This window comes from Alosa pseudoharengus, unplaced genomic scaffold (assembly GCF_046254945.1).
Source record: "Alosa pseudoharengus isolate Yale_2024_CS ecotype anadromous, Long Island Sound unplaced genomic scaffold, YU_APseudo_1.1 YU_APseudo_1.1_scf_1, whole genome shotgun sequence".
In the NCBI taxonomy this organism is placed as follows: domain Eukaryota; kingdom Metazoa; phylum Chordata; class Actinopteri; order Clupeiformes; family Clupeidae; genus Alosa; species Alosa pseudoharengus.
The window spans coordinates 5,649,063-5,662,040 of NW_027468564.1; the positions used below are offsets into that span (position 1 = coordinate 5,649,063).

General features: G+C 37.7%; 1 protein-coding gene across 5 annotated transcripts in view; it reads left to right on the plus strand.

Moving 5' to 3' along the window:
- The window catches only part of LOC143135543 (NACHT, LRR and PYD domains-containing protein 3-like), a 136,743-nt gene that overhangs the window by 87,479 nt on the left and 36,286 nt on the right, over nt 1-12,978 (plus strand). For 2 of the 5 annotated variants that reach the window (XM_076296136.1, XM_076296138.1), the window contains exon 2: nt 1,529-1,556. The exons of the other annotated variants lie outside the window; for them this stretch is intronic. The gene's annotated coding sequence lies outside the window, so the exon portion shown is untranslated. The remainder of the gene's footprint in view (nt 1-1,528; nt 1,557-12,978) is intronic. 5 annotated transcript variants of the gene reach the window in all.

Consider the following 12,978-nt stretch of genomic DNA (forward strand, 5'->3'; position numbering starts at 1 on the left):
GCATTGCTAGCTTGTACTAGCAAGGATAAAAACAAACTCTTGAAAGATTGCTAAGCCATCAATTTATCTTCTCCAAAGACTACCGAAGGTCATAAAGAGTAAGCTACATCAGAATAATTTAACAATATGCTTTGGGACTCACCTGATAACGAATAACTTGGCACTTTAGATCCAACTGGCTTCAGTCCTTGTTATCTCATATGACGAGTCCTGCTGGCTCTGTAGGGCCAACGTCTCTGGCATGACTAGAATGTATGGTATCTTTAATTTGGACAAACCTGTAACCTTATACGAACCATAAACGTATGCATTTTCTGGTCTCTACAGTCCATCTGTCTTGCAAATAAAGTTACAAGCATAGACTGTATGAAATAACGTTAATGTTTGCTCACACCACGTTTTGCTCGATAGCTGCACAGATCCGCCCACTCCATTTCAAATTCAAACAGCCATGTTATTGGTCAACTGGACTGCCTATACATTTAACTGTGTTGCCTATAAATTTAACAAAATGCCACATTCATCCTCTCACAACCTCTACTACATCACAAACGTATAGGCTACTACCTTACTAAGACACAAAATCAACAAAAGAAAAAATATTATTTGATGACCAAAACTGATAGATCAGTATGTCTCTAGGCTAGGTTATTGCACATTGCCATCCATGCGGCTGACATATCAGGCCTAAAAGCTACACACATTAGTATTTTATTAAAGGTGAGATGACTATGAAACTATACAAACAATGTATTAGGCCTACCAAAAAAATATACTTTCCATAAGTACACTATATTACAACTCTAAGTATTAGCAATTTAATACACTTAAACTAAATAAACTTCTTTACCATTTAAAATACACTAACAACAAAGTACACTTTTAAAAACTACATTACAAAAACACTTTGAATATTGCACAATAAGTATATTTAATTTTAGTACACTGAAGTTGAACTTAATACTATGACTATGAAACTATACAAACAATGTATTAGGCCTACCAAAAAATATACTTTCCATAAGTACACTATATTACAACTCTAAGTATTAGCAATTTAATACTCTTAAACTAAATAAACTTATTTACCATTTAAAATACACTAACAACAAAGTACACTTTTAAAAAGTACATTACAAAAACACTTTGAATATTGCACAATAAGTATATTTAATTTTAGTACACTGAAGTTGAACTTAATAACATCTACTTTGAAGTACACTTTCTAAAAGTACACATTAAACATACTTTACATAAAGTACAAAACGTGTAAGCATACTTGCTTTATACTTCATGTACTTTAATCATATTTCTAACACACTAAAGTATACTACTTTTTTACCTGGGATGTCAAAGGATAGGACAGGAGCCTAACCAAAAATCACAAAGTGGTTGTTTTTCTCGTGACAATTGGTGCTGTTGTCTTAATGTTCATTAAAAGACTGGCTCCCCTGCTGGGCTCAATCTTGCTATAATGTTCATTTGAGTGTTGGCTTGTGTTTTGATACATGTTTTGTTGTGTTCACAGACACTGGAATATAGCACACTGATCAAAGGTACAGTGGTTAAAGCAGGTGACTTCATATTAAGATGTTATGGGTGAGATTCCCTCATTACGTGGGATTAACCTCTTGCTTCTGACTATGTGCAGTTGAACTAATGCAGGGCTCCAGAGTGCGACCAATTTGGTCGCATATTCGACCTAATTTTTCAGAAGTGCGACTAAAAAAAATCGGAGGTCGCACCCGTGCGACCAGCTATTCGAGAGAGGAAAAATGTGTCCGCATTGAAACTCTACCTTTGGTTCAATAACAGACACATATTTGGCCAATATCGTGGTTTAAACAAATCACAGCTAGTGAAGGGCGGGACCTCCCCTCTGATTGGCCGTGGCCTAGTGCCTGTGTGTAAATTTGAAAATGCGTGTGCTGCAGAGAGAGAGAGAGGGAGGTCAGAGACCCGTCAGATAAACAGAGTGAATGTAGTTGCATTACAGTGTGGTCACATAGGCCGAGATAAATGTCCCCTCTCCCCACTGCTTTTCAGCGGCTGGCAGCAGCAAACCGATCAGACGAGCCCGAGATGATGATCAAGTTTATCGTTGCCTACGATAGGCCTAGTGAAACTTTCCTTCACCAAGTTCAGTCCGAAATAATTATTCACCAGAAAAATAGTTTGAACGTAAACGCGACGTACAGGAATGCCACTTGCGCCAAATTTATAGGAGTCATTGCAGATGAAAAGACGTCTTAAAATTGCGAACAATGCATACAAGGCCTTCGCGAACGACAGAGATACAGATATCGCCGAAAAGGAGTGCGTCATTGACCGCAGTTACATGCAGGGAGTAACCCAGTTTTCAACACGAAGCTGAAGTTGGCCGCACATTCAGAATGCAGTGTAGTCAAGTTTCCGTTCCACCTTAAATATTGCAATTTTCTACCGACAGGGGGCAGTGCTGACTGCAAATACGCGATGACACTGGCATTTGCCTAGTAGCAGACGAACATAGGCTACTCCTCACAGACGAATAAAAGCCTTTTTTTCTGGTGACTCCATTGTCGACCAATCTTTAAGTAAATGATACATGCTTTCTGTCAAATAAATCGGTTCATATTGCACTTGTTTTGGGGGGGCTTTTCTGTTTCTTCTTTACATGAGCTATATTTCATATTTTACAATTTATGCACTAGATTTGATACCCATTGCTCACACATGATTTGCCGTGAGATATTACACCACATCCCGATACAACAGTCTCTGAGCTTTCATTTGACACCATGTATGGCCAATTTCGTCGTGAAAATTCACCCTTTTATTACAATTGAAATTCCATGAGCTGTTTTTCATATTCCACAATGTATGCACTAGACTTGATACCTATTGCCCACACAACATTTGCCGTGAAATATTACACCACATCCCGATACTACCGTCTCACAGCGTTCATATGACACCCAGCATGCCAAACTTCGTCGTGGAAAATTGCCATTTTTGTTACATTTAAATTACATGAACTATATTTCATATTCCACAGTATATGCACTAGATTTGATACCTATGGTCCATACATCATTTGCCGTGAAATATTACACCACATCCCGAGACTACAGTCTCTGAGCTTTCATATGACACCTTGCATGCCAAATTCCATCGTGGAAAATGGCCATTTTCCTTACATTTAAGTTACATGAGCTATATTTCATATTTTACAATTTATGCACTAGATTTGATACCCATTGCCCACACATCATTTGCCGTGAAAAATTACACCACATCCCGATACTACAGTCTCTGAGCTTTCATTTGACACCATGCATGGCCAATTTCGTAGTGGAAAATGGGCCTATTTCATAGATTTAATTTACATGAGCTATATTTCATATTCCACAATTTATGCACTAGATTTGATACCTATTGCTCACACATCATTTGCCGTGAGATATTACACCACATCCCGATACTACAGTCTCTGAGCTTTCATTTGACACCATGCATGGCCAATTTTGTCGTGGAAATTTACCCTTTTATTACAATTGAAATTACATGAGCTGTTTTTCATATTCCACAATGTATGCACTGGACTTGATACCTATTGCCCACACAACATTTGCCGTAAAATATTACACCACATCCCGATACTACCGTCTCACAGCGTTCATATGACACCCTGCATGCCAAACTTCGTCGTGGAAAATGGCCATTTTTCTTACATTTTAATTAAATGAACTATATTTCATATTCCACAGTATATGCACTAGATTTGATACCTATGGCCCATACATCATTTGCCGTGAAATATTACACCACATCCCGAAACTACAGTCTCTGAGCTTTCATATGACACCTTGCATGCCAAATTCCATCGTGGAAAATGGCCATTTTCCTTACATTTAAGTTACATGAGCTATATTTCATATTTTACAATTTATGCACTAGATTTGATACCCATTGCCCACACATCATTTGCCGTGAAAAATTACACCACATCCCGATACTACAGTCTCTGAGCTTTCATTTGACACCATGCATGGCCAATTTCGTCGTGGAAAATGGGCCTATTTCATAGATTTAATTTACATGAGCTATATTTCATATTCCACAATTTATGCACTAGATTTGATACCTATTGCTCACACATCATTTGCCGTGAGATATTACACCACATCCCGATACTACAGTCTCTGAGCTTTCATTTGACACCATGCATGGCCAATTTTGTCGTGGAAATTTACCCTTTTATTACAATTGAAATTACATGAGCTGTTTTTCATATTCCACAATGTATGCACTGGACTTGATACCTATTGCCCACACAACATTTGCCGTAAAATATTACACCACATCCCGATACTACCGTCTCACAGCGTTCATATGACACCCTGCATGCCAAACTTCGTCGTGGAAAATGGCCATTTTTCTTACATTTTAATTACATGAACTATATTTCATATTCCACAGTATATGCACTAGATTTGATACCTATGGCCCATACATCATTTGCCGTGAAATATTACACCACATCCCGAAACTACAGTCTCTGAGCTTTCATATGACACCTTGCAAGCCAAATTCCATCGTGGAAAATGGCCATTTTCCTTACATTTAAGTTACATGAGCTATATTTCATATTCCACAATTTATGCACTAGATTTGATACCTATTGCCCACACATCATTTGCCGTGAAATATTACACCACATCCCGATACTACAGTCTCTGAGCTTTCATTTGACACCATGCATGGCCAATTTTGTCGTGGAAATTTACCCTTTTATTACAATTGAAACTACATGAGCTGTTTTTCATATTCCACAAATATATGCACTAGATTTGATGCCTATTGCCCAAATATCATTTGCCGTAAAATATTACACCACATCCCGATACTACCGTCTCACAGCGTTCATATGACACCAAGCATGCCAAACTTCGTCGTGGAAAATGGCCCTTTTTCATAGATTTAATTTACATGAGCCATATTTCATATTTTACAATTTATGCACTAGATTTGATACCTATGGCCCATACATCATTTGCCGTGAAATATTACACCACATCCCGATACTACAGTCTCTGAGCTTTCATTTGACACCATGCATGGCCAATTTCGTCGTGGAAAATGGGCATATTTCATAGATTTAATTTACATGAGCTATATTTCATATTCCACAGTTTATGCACTAGATTTGATACCTATTGCCCACACATCATTTGCCGTGAAATATTACACCACATCCCGATACTACAGTCTCTGAGCTTTCATATGACACCCTGCATGCCAACTTTCGTTGTGGAAAATGGCCATATTTTATAGATTTACTTATTTCATATTTTACCATTTGTGCACTTGATTTGATGCCTATTACCCAAACATCATTTGCCGTAAAATATTACACCACATCCCGAAACTACAGTCTCTGAGCTTTCATGTGACACCCTGCATGCCAACTTTCGTCGTGGAAAATGGCCATATTTTATAGATTTACTTATTTCATATTTTACCATTTGTGCACTTGATTTGATGCCTATTACCCAAACATCATTTGCCGTAAAATATTACACCACATCCCGAAACTACAGTCTCTGAGCTTTCATATGACACCCTGCATGCCAACTTTCGTCGTGGAAAATGGCCATATTTTATAGATTTACTTATTTCATATTTTACCATTTGTGCACTTGATTTGATGCCTATTGCCCAAACATCATTTGCCGTAAAATATTACGCCACATCCCGAAACTACAGTCTCTGAGCTTTCATATGACACCTTGCATGCCAAATTCCATCGTGGAAAATGGCCATTTTCCTTACATTTAAGTTACATGAGCTATATTTCAGAAAAAAAGAATAACTGCACAATGGATGTAATTACACGCTCCTCGTGATCATTGTCAGATTTCAACAGTTATGACTGACAGTAGAAGTGTGAAATAAGAGAGCAATTCTCATTTATGCTATACATGAGCACACATAGAATTTGTGAGATTTTTTAAGTAGTGCAAAGTCTGTTAAATCTGGATGTGCTGTATGTCACGCCAAATAGGGATCAAATCTGCATAAATCGTAAAACATGAAATATAGCTCATAGAATTTCAATTGTAATGAAATGGGGATTTTCCATGACAAAATTGGCCATGCATGGTGGCAAATGAAAGCTGAGAGACTGTAGTATCGGGATATGGTGTAATTGATGTATGGGCAATAGGTATCAAATCTAGTGAATAAATTGTAAAATATGAAATATAGCTCATATAAATTACATGTATGAAAAATGGCCATTTTCCACAATAGAATTTGGCATGCAGGGTGTCATATGAAAGCTCAAAGACTGTATCGGGATGAGGTGTAATATTTCAGGGCAAATGATGTGTGGGCAATAGGTATTAAGTATGGTAAAATATGAAATATAGCTCATGTAAATTAAATCTATGAAATATGTCCATTTTCCACAACGAAATTGGCCATGCATGGTGTCATATAAAAGCTCAGAGACTGCAGTATCGGGATGTGGTGTAATATTTCACGGCAAATTATGTTTGGGCCATAGGTATCAAATCTAGTGCATAAATTGTGGAATATGAAATATAGCTCATGTAAATTAAATCTATGAAAAAGGGCCATTTTCCACGATGGAATTTGGCATGCAGGGTGTAGGAACGCTGTGAGACATTAGTATCGGGATAGGGTGTAATGTTTCACGGCAAATGATGTGTGGGCAATAGGCATCAAATCATTTGTCAAATATGAAATATAGCTCATGTAACTTAAATGTAAGGAAAATGGCCATTTTCCACGACGAAATTTGGCATGCAGGGTGTCATAGGAACGCTGTGAGATGGTAGTATCGGGATGTGGTGTAATATTTTACGGCAAATGATGTTTGGGCAATAGGCATCATATCTAGTGCATACATTTGTGGAATATGAAAAACAGCTCATGTAATTTCAATTGTAATAAAAGGGTGAATTTCCACGACGAAATTGGCCATGCATGGTGTCAAATGAAAGCTCAGAGACTGTAGTTTCGGGATGTGGTGTAATATTTCACGGCAAATGATGTGTGGGCAATAGGTATCAAATCTAGTGCATAAATTGTAAAATATGAAATATAGCTCATTTAACTTAAATGTAAGGAAAATGGCCATTTTCCACGATGGAATTTGGCATGCAAGGTGTCATATGAAAGCTCAGAGACTGTAGTTTCGGGATAGGGTGTAATATTTCACGGCAAATGATGTGTGGGCAATAGGCATCAAATCTAGTGCATAATTTGTCAAATATGAAATATAGCTCATGTAAATTAAATCTATGAAAAAGGGTCATTTTCCACGATGGAATTTGGCATGCAGGGTGTCATAGGAACGCTGTGAGACGGTAGTATCGGGATAGGGTGTAATATTTCACGGCAAATGATGTGTGGGCAATAGGCATCAAATCTAGTGCATAATTTGTCAAATATGAAATATAGCTCATGTAACTTAAATGTAAGGAAAATGGCCATTTTCCACGACGAAATTTGGCATGCAGGGTGTCATAGGAACGATGTGAGATGGTAGTATCGGGATGTGGTGTAATATTTTACGGCAAATGATGTTTGGGCAATAGGCATCAAATCTAGTGCATACATTTGTGGAATATGAAAAACAGCTCATGTAATTTCAATTGTAATAAAAGGGTGAATTTCCACGACGAAATTGGCCACGCATGGTGTCAAATGAAAGCTCAGAGACTGTAGTTTCGGGATGTGGTGTAATATTTCACGGCAAATGATGTGTGGGCAATAGGTATCAAATCTAGTGCATAAATTGTAAAATATGAAATATAGCTCATTTAACTTAAATGTAAGGAAAATGGCCATTTTCCACGATGGAATTTGGCATGCAAGGTGTCATATGAAAGCACAGAGACTGTAGTTTCGGGATGTGGTGTAATATTTCACGGCAAATGATGTATGGGCCATAGGTATCAAATCTAGTGCATAAATTGTGGAATATGAAATATAGCTCATGTAAATTAAATCTATGAAAAAGGGCCATTTTCCACGATGGAATTTGGCATGCAGGGTGTCATAGGAACGCTGTGAGACGGTAGTATCGGGATAGGGTGTAATATTTCACGGCAAATTATGTGTGGGCAATAGGCATCAAATCTAGTGCATAATTTGTCAAATATGAAATATAGCTCATGTAACTTAAATGTAAGGAAAATGGCCATTTTCCACGACGACATTTGGCATGCAGGGTGTCAAAGGAACGCTTTGAGATGGTAGTATCGGGATGTGGTGTAATATTTTACGGCAAATGATGTTTGGGCAATAGGCATCAAATCTAGTGCATACATTTGTGGAATATGAAAAACAGCTCATGTAATTTCAATTGTAATAAAAGGGTGAATTTCCACGACGAAATTGGCCATGCATGGTGTCAAATGAAAGCTCAGAGACTGTAGTTTCGGGATGTGGTGTAAAATTTCACGGCAAATGATGTGTGGGCAATAGGTATCAAATCTAGTGCATAAATTGTAAAATATGAAATATAGTTCATGTAATTTAAATGTAAGAAAAATGACCATTTTCCACGACGAAGTTTGGCATGCTGGGTGTCATATGAACGCTGTGAGACGGTAGTATCGGGATGTGGTGTAATATTTCACGGCAAATGTTGTGTGGGCAATAGGTATCAAGTCTAGTGCATACATTGTGGAATATGAAAAACAGCTCATGGAATTTCAATTGTAATAAAAGGGTGAATTTTCACGACGAAATTGGCCATACATGGTGTCAAATGAAAGCTCAGAGACTGTAGTATCGGGATGTGGTGTGATATCTCACGGCAAATCATGTGTGAGCAATGGGTATCAAATCTAGTGCATACATTGTAAAATATGAAATATAGCTCATGTAAAGTAAATCTATAAAATATGGTCATTTTCCACGATGGAATTTGGCATGCAAGGTGTCATATGAAAGCTCAGAGACTGTAGTTTCGGGATGTGGTGTAATATTTCACGGCAAATGATGTATGGACCATAGGTATCAAATCTAGTGCATATACTGTGGAATATGAAATATAGTTCATGTAATTTAAATGTAAGAAAAATGGCCATTTTCCACGATTAAGTTTGGCATGCTGGGTGTCATATGAACGCTGTGAGACGGTAGTATCGGGATGTGGTGTAATATTTTACGGCAAATGTTGTGTGGGCAATAGGTATCAAGTCCAGTGCATACATTGTGGAATATGAAAAACAGCTCATGTAATTTCAATTGTAATAAAAGGGTGAATTTCCACCACGAAATTGGCCATGCATGGTGTCAAATGAAAGCTCAGAGACTGTAGTTTCGGGATGTGGTGTAAAATTTCACGGCAAATGATGTGTGGGCAATAGGTATCAAATCTAGTGCATAAATTGTAAAATATGAAATATAGTTCATGTAATTTAAATGTAAGAGAAATGACCATTTTCCACGACGAAGTTTGGCATGCTGGGTGTCATATGAACGCTGTGAGACGGTAGTATCGGGATGTGGTGTAATATTTCACGGCAAATGTTGTGTGGGCAATAGGTATCAAGTCTAGTGCATACATTGTGGAATATGAAAAACAGCTCATGGAATTTCAATTGTAATAAAAGGGTGAATTTTCACGACGAAATTGGCCATACATGGTGTCAAATGAAAGCTCAGAGACTGTAGTATCGGGATGTGGTGTGATATCTCACGGCAAATCATGTGTGAGCAATGGGTATCAAATCTAGTGCATACATTGTAAAATATGAAATATAGCTCATGTAAAGTAAATCTATAAAATATGGTCATTTTTCACGATGGAATTTGGCATGCAAGGTGTCATATGAAAGCTCAGAGACTGTAGTATCGGGATGTGGTGTAATATTTCACGGCAAATGATGTATGGACCATAGGTATCAAATCTAGTGCATATACTGTGGAATATGAAATATAGTTCATGTAATTTAAATGTAAGAAAAATGGCCATTTTCCACGATTAAGTTTGGCATGCTGGGTGTCATATGAACGCTGTGAGACGGTAGTATCGGGATGTGGTGTAATATTTTACGGCAAATGTTGTGTGGGCAATAGGTATCAAGTCCAGTGCATACATTGTGGAATATGAAAAACAGCTCATGTAATTTCAATTGTAATAAAAGGGTGAATTTCCACCACGAAATTGGCCATGCATGGTGTCAAATGAAAGCTCAGAGACTGTAGTTTCGGGATGTGGTGTAATATTTCACGGCAAATGATGTGTGGGCAATAGGCATCAAATCAAGTGCACAAATGGTAATATATGAAATATAGCTCATGTAAAGTAAATCTATAAAATATGGTCATTTTCCACGATGGAATTTGGCATGCAAGGTGTCATATGAAAGCTCAGAGACTGTAGTTTCGGGATGTGGTGTAATATTTCACGGCAAATGATGTATGGACCATAGGTATCAAATCTAGTGCATATACTGTGGAATATGAAATATAGTTCATGTAATTTAAATGTAAGAAAAATGGCCATTTTCCACGATTAAGTTTGGCATGCTGGGTGTCATATGAACGCTGTGAGACGGTAGTATCGGGATGTGGTGTAATATTTTACGGCAAATGTTGTGTGGGCAATAGGTATCAAGTCCAGTGCATACATTGTGGAATATGAAAAACAGCTCATGTAATTTCAATTGTAATAAAAGTGTGAATTTCCACCACGAAATTGGCCATGCATGGTGTCAAATGAAAGCTCAGAGACTGTAGTTTCGGGATGTGGTGTAATATTTCACGGCAAATGATGTGTGGGCAATAGGCATCAAATCAAGTGCACAAATGGTAATATATGAAATATAGCTCATGTAAAGTAAATCTATAAAATATGGCCATTTTCCACGACGAAATTTGGCATGCAGGGTGTCATATGAAAGCTCAGAGACTGCAGTATCGGGATGTGGTGTAATATTTCACGGCAAATTATTTATGGGCTATAGGTATCAAATCTAGTGCATAAATTGTGGAATATGAAATATAGCTCATGTAAATTAAATCTATGAAATATGCCCATTTTCCACGACGAAATTGGCCATGCATGGTGTCAAATGAAAGCACAGAGACTGTAGTTTCGGGATGTGGTGTAATATTTCACGGCAAATGATGTATGGACCATAGGTATCAAATCTAGTGCATATACTGTGGAATATGAAATATAGTAATTTAAATGTAAGAAAAATGCTGCTGGGCATGCTGGGTGTCATATGAACGCTGTGAGACGGTAGTATCGGGATGTGGTGTAATATCTCACGGCAAATCATGTGTGAGCAATGGGTATCAAATCTAGTGCATAAATTGTAACATATGAAATATAGCTCATGTAAAGAAGAAACAGAAAAGCCCCCCCAAAACAAGTGCAATATGAACCGATTTATTTGACAGAAAGCATGTTGTATCATTTACTTAAAGATTGGTCGACAATGGAGTCACCAGAAAAAAGGCTTTTATTCGTCTGTGAGGAGTAGCCTACATGTTCGTCTGCTACTAGGCAAATGCCAGTGTCATCGCGTATTTGCAGTCAGCGCTGCCCCCTGTCGGTAGAAAATTGTAATATTTAAGGTGGAATCGAAACTTAACTACACCGCATTCTGAATGTGCGGCCAACTTCAGCTTCGTGTTTTCAACAGCAATATTCGTTTTGCGCGCGAGTTGTGTAAACTCATTCTGATGGCATCAATCAATTTAATCCGGTATTTGGCGTAAATAATACATCGCTGCTACATTTAAAGCCTGAATATTCCCTGCATGTATAGAGTGGTCATTGTGTACGGTGAATTGAATGGACACATTTAGATCGAGCATGGCAAGTCATTGCAATAGCCTATAATAATAGGCCTACCATTTCGTTACTGGATTAACCACGTTCTTATTGAAAATGTAAAAATACTAAAATTAAAAAGTAAATTGCATTGTGGGGCTGTCAAATGATTATTGCAATCATCATTGCAAAATCACATAAAAATCCCCCAGGCTACTTGGAACATCTCTTTAAATTGTGCTCAAATACATTTCTGGAAGATGCTAGCATGGCGAGCTGGTTTAGCCAAGGCCTAAAGATCATGAAGTTAAGTATGTAAAACATTGAGCCATGAGATGTGCAGTTTGAAGCCCTTAAAAGACGTGCACTGTTAATTTACTCACTGTTATTTTTATTTAATACAAGTTTAAATTTCAGCTCAGTGAAGCACTTTAAGCACCAACACTTCATTAAGTTACTTTTCTTGTAGAATTGTAAATCATAAGTCATAGGACAACCTATATAGGACAGTAATTGAGGAAAAAAAGTGAACCTGCTGCGGTGTTAAATGCGATGTGGTTGAAAATTTGGGTGCACCTAACTTTTGTGCTGGTGCACCTAAGAAAAAAAGTTAGGCGCACCAGTGCAACCAGTGCAAAAAGTTCTGGTCTGGAGCCCTGTAATGTGACAAGTGGTAATACTAAATAAACCAGAGCCACTTTATTATTTTTAGCTGATGACATGTTCTTAAAGGCCTCCTGATGTAGACTAATTATATACATAAATATTTAGGGTCAAAACCTGTTGTTGTGTCTCGTAGGCTTAGGCTGGGCCTACGCTTAAATTGATAAGGATTAGGATGTGAACTCCCAGGTGCACCTGCACTGTCCGCACCACCAGGCTGCTCAACAACGGGAGAGAATTGCAAGTAGCCCATTGCCCCTGTGTGTGTGTATTCTGCACAGTATCCCATTAACTGCATGACGGCTCTCTAAAGTAAACACATGATCAACGTCAACTTAACGCAAAACTATACGCACACACACCTTTTGTTTGAGCAGAAGAGAAAATAACAGCGCACACACGCAGCAATTACAGAAGTTGTAGGCTAGGTTTAAACAGTTTGCATGGCAGAGTTCCACTTGCATGAAATTGAAAAAAAGACATCCATAAACAGTAGCCTAAATAAA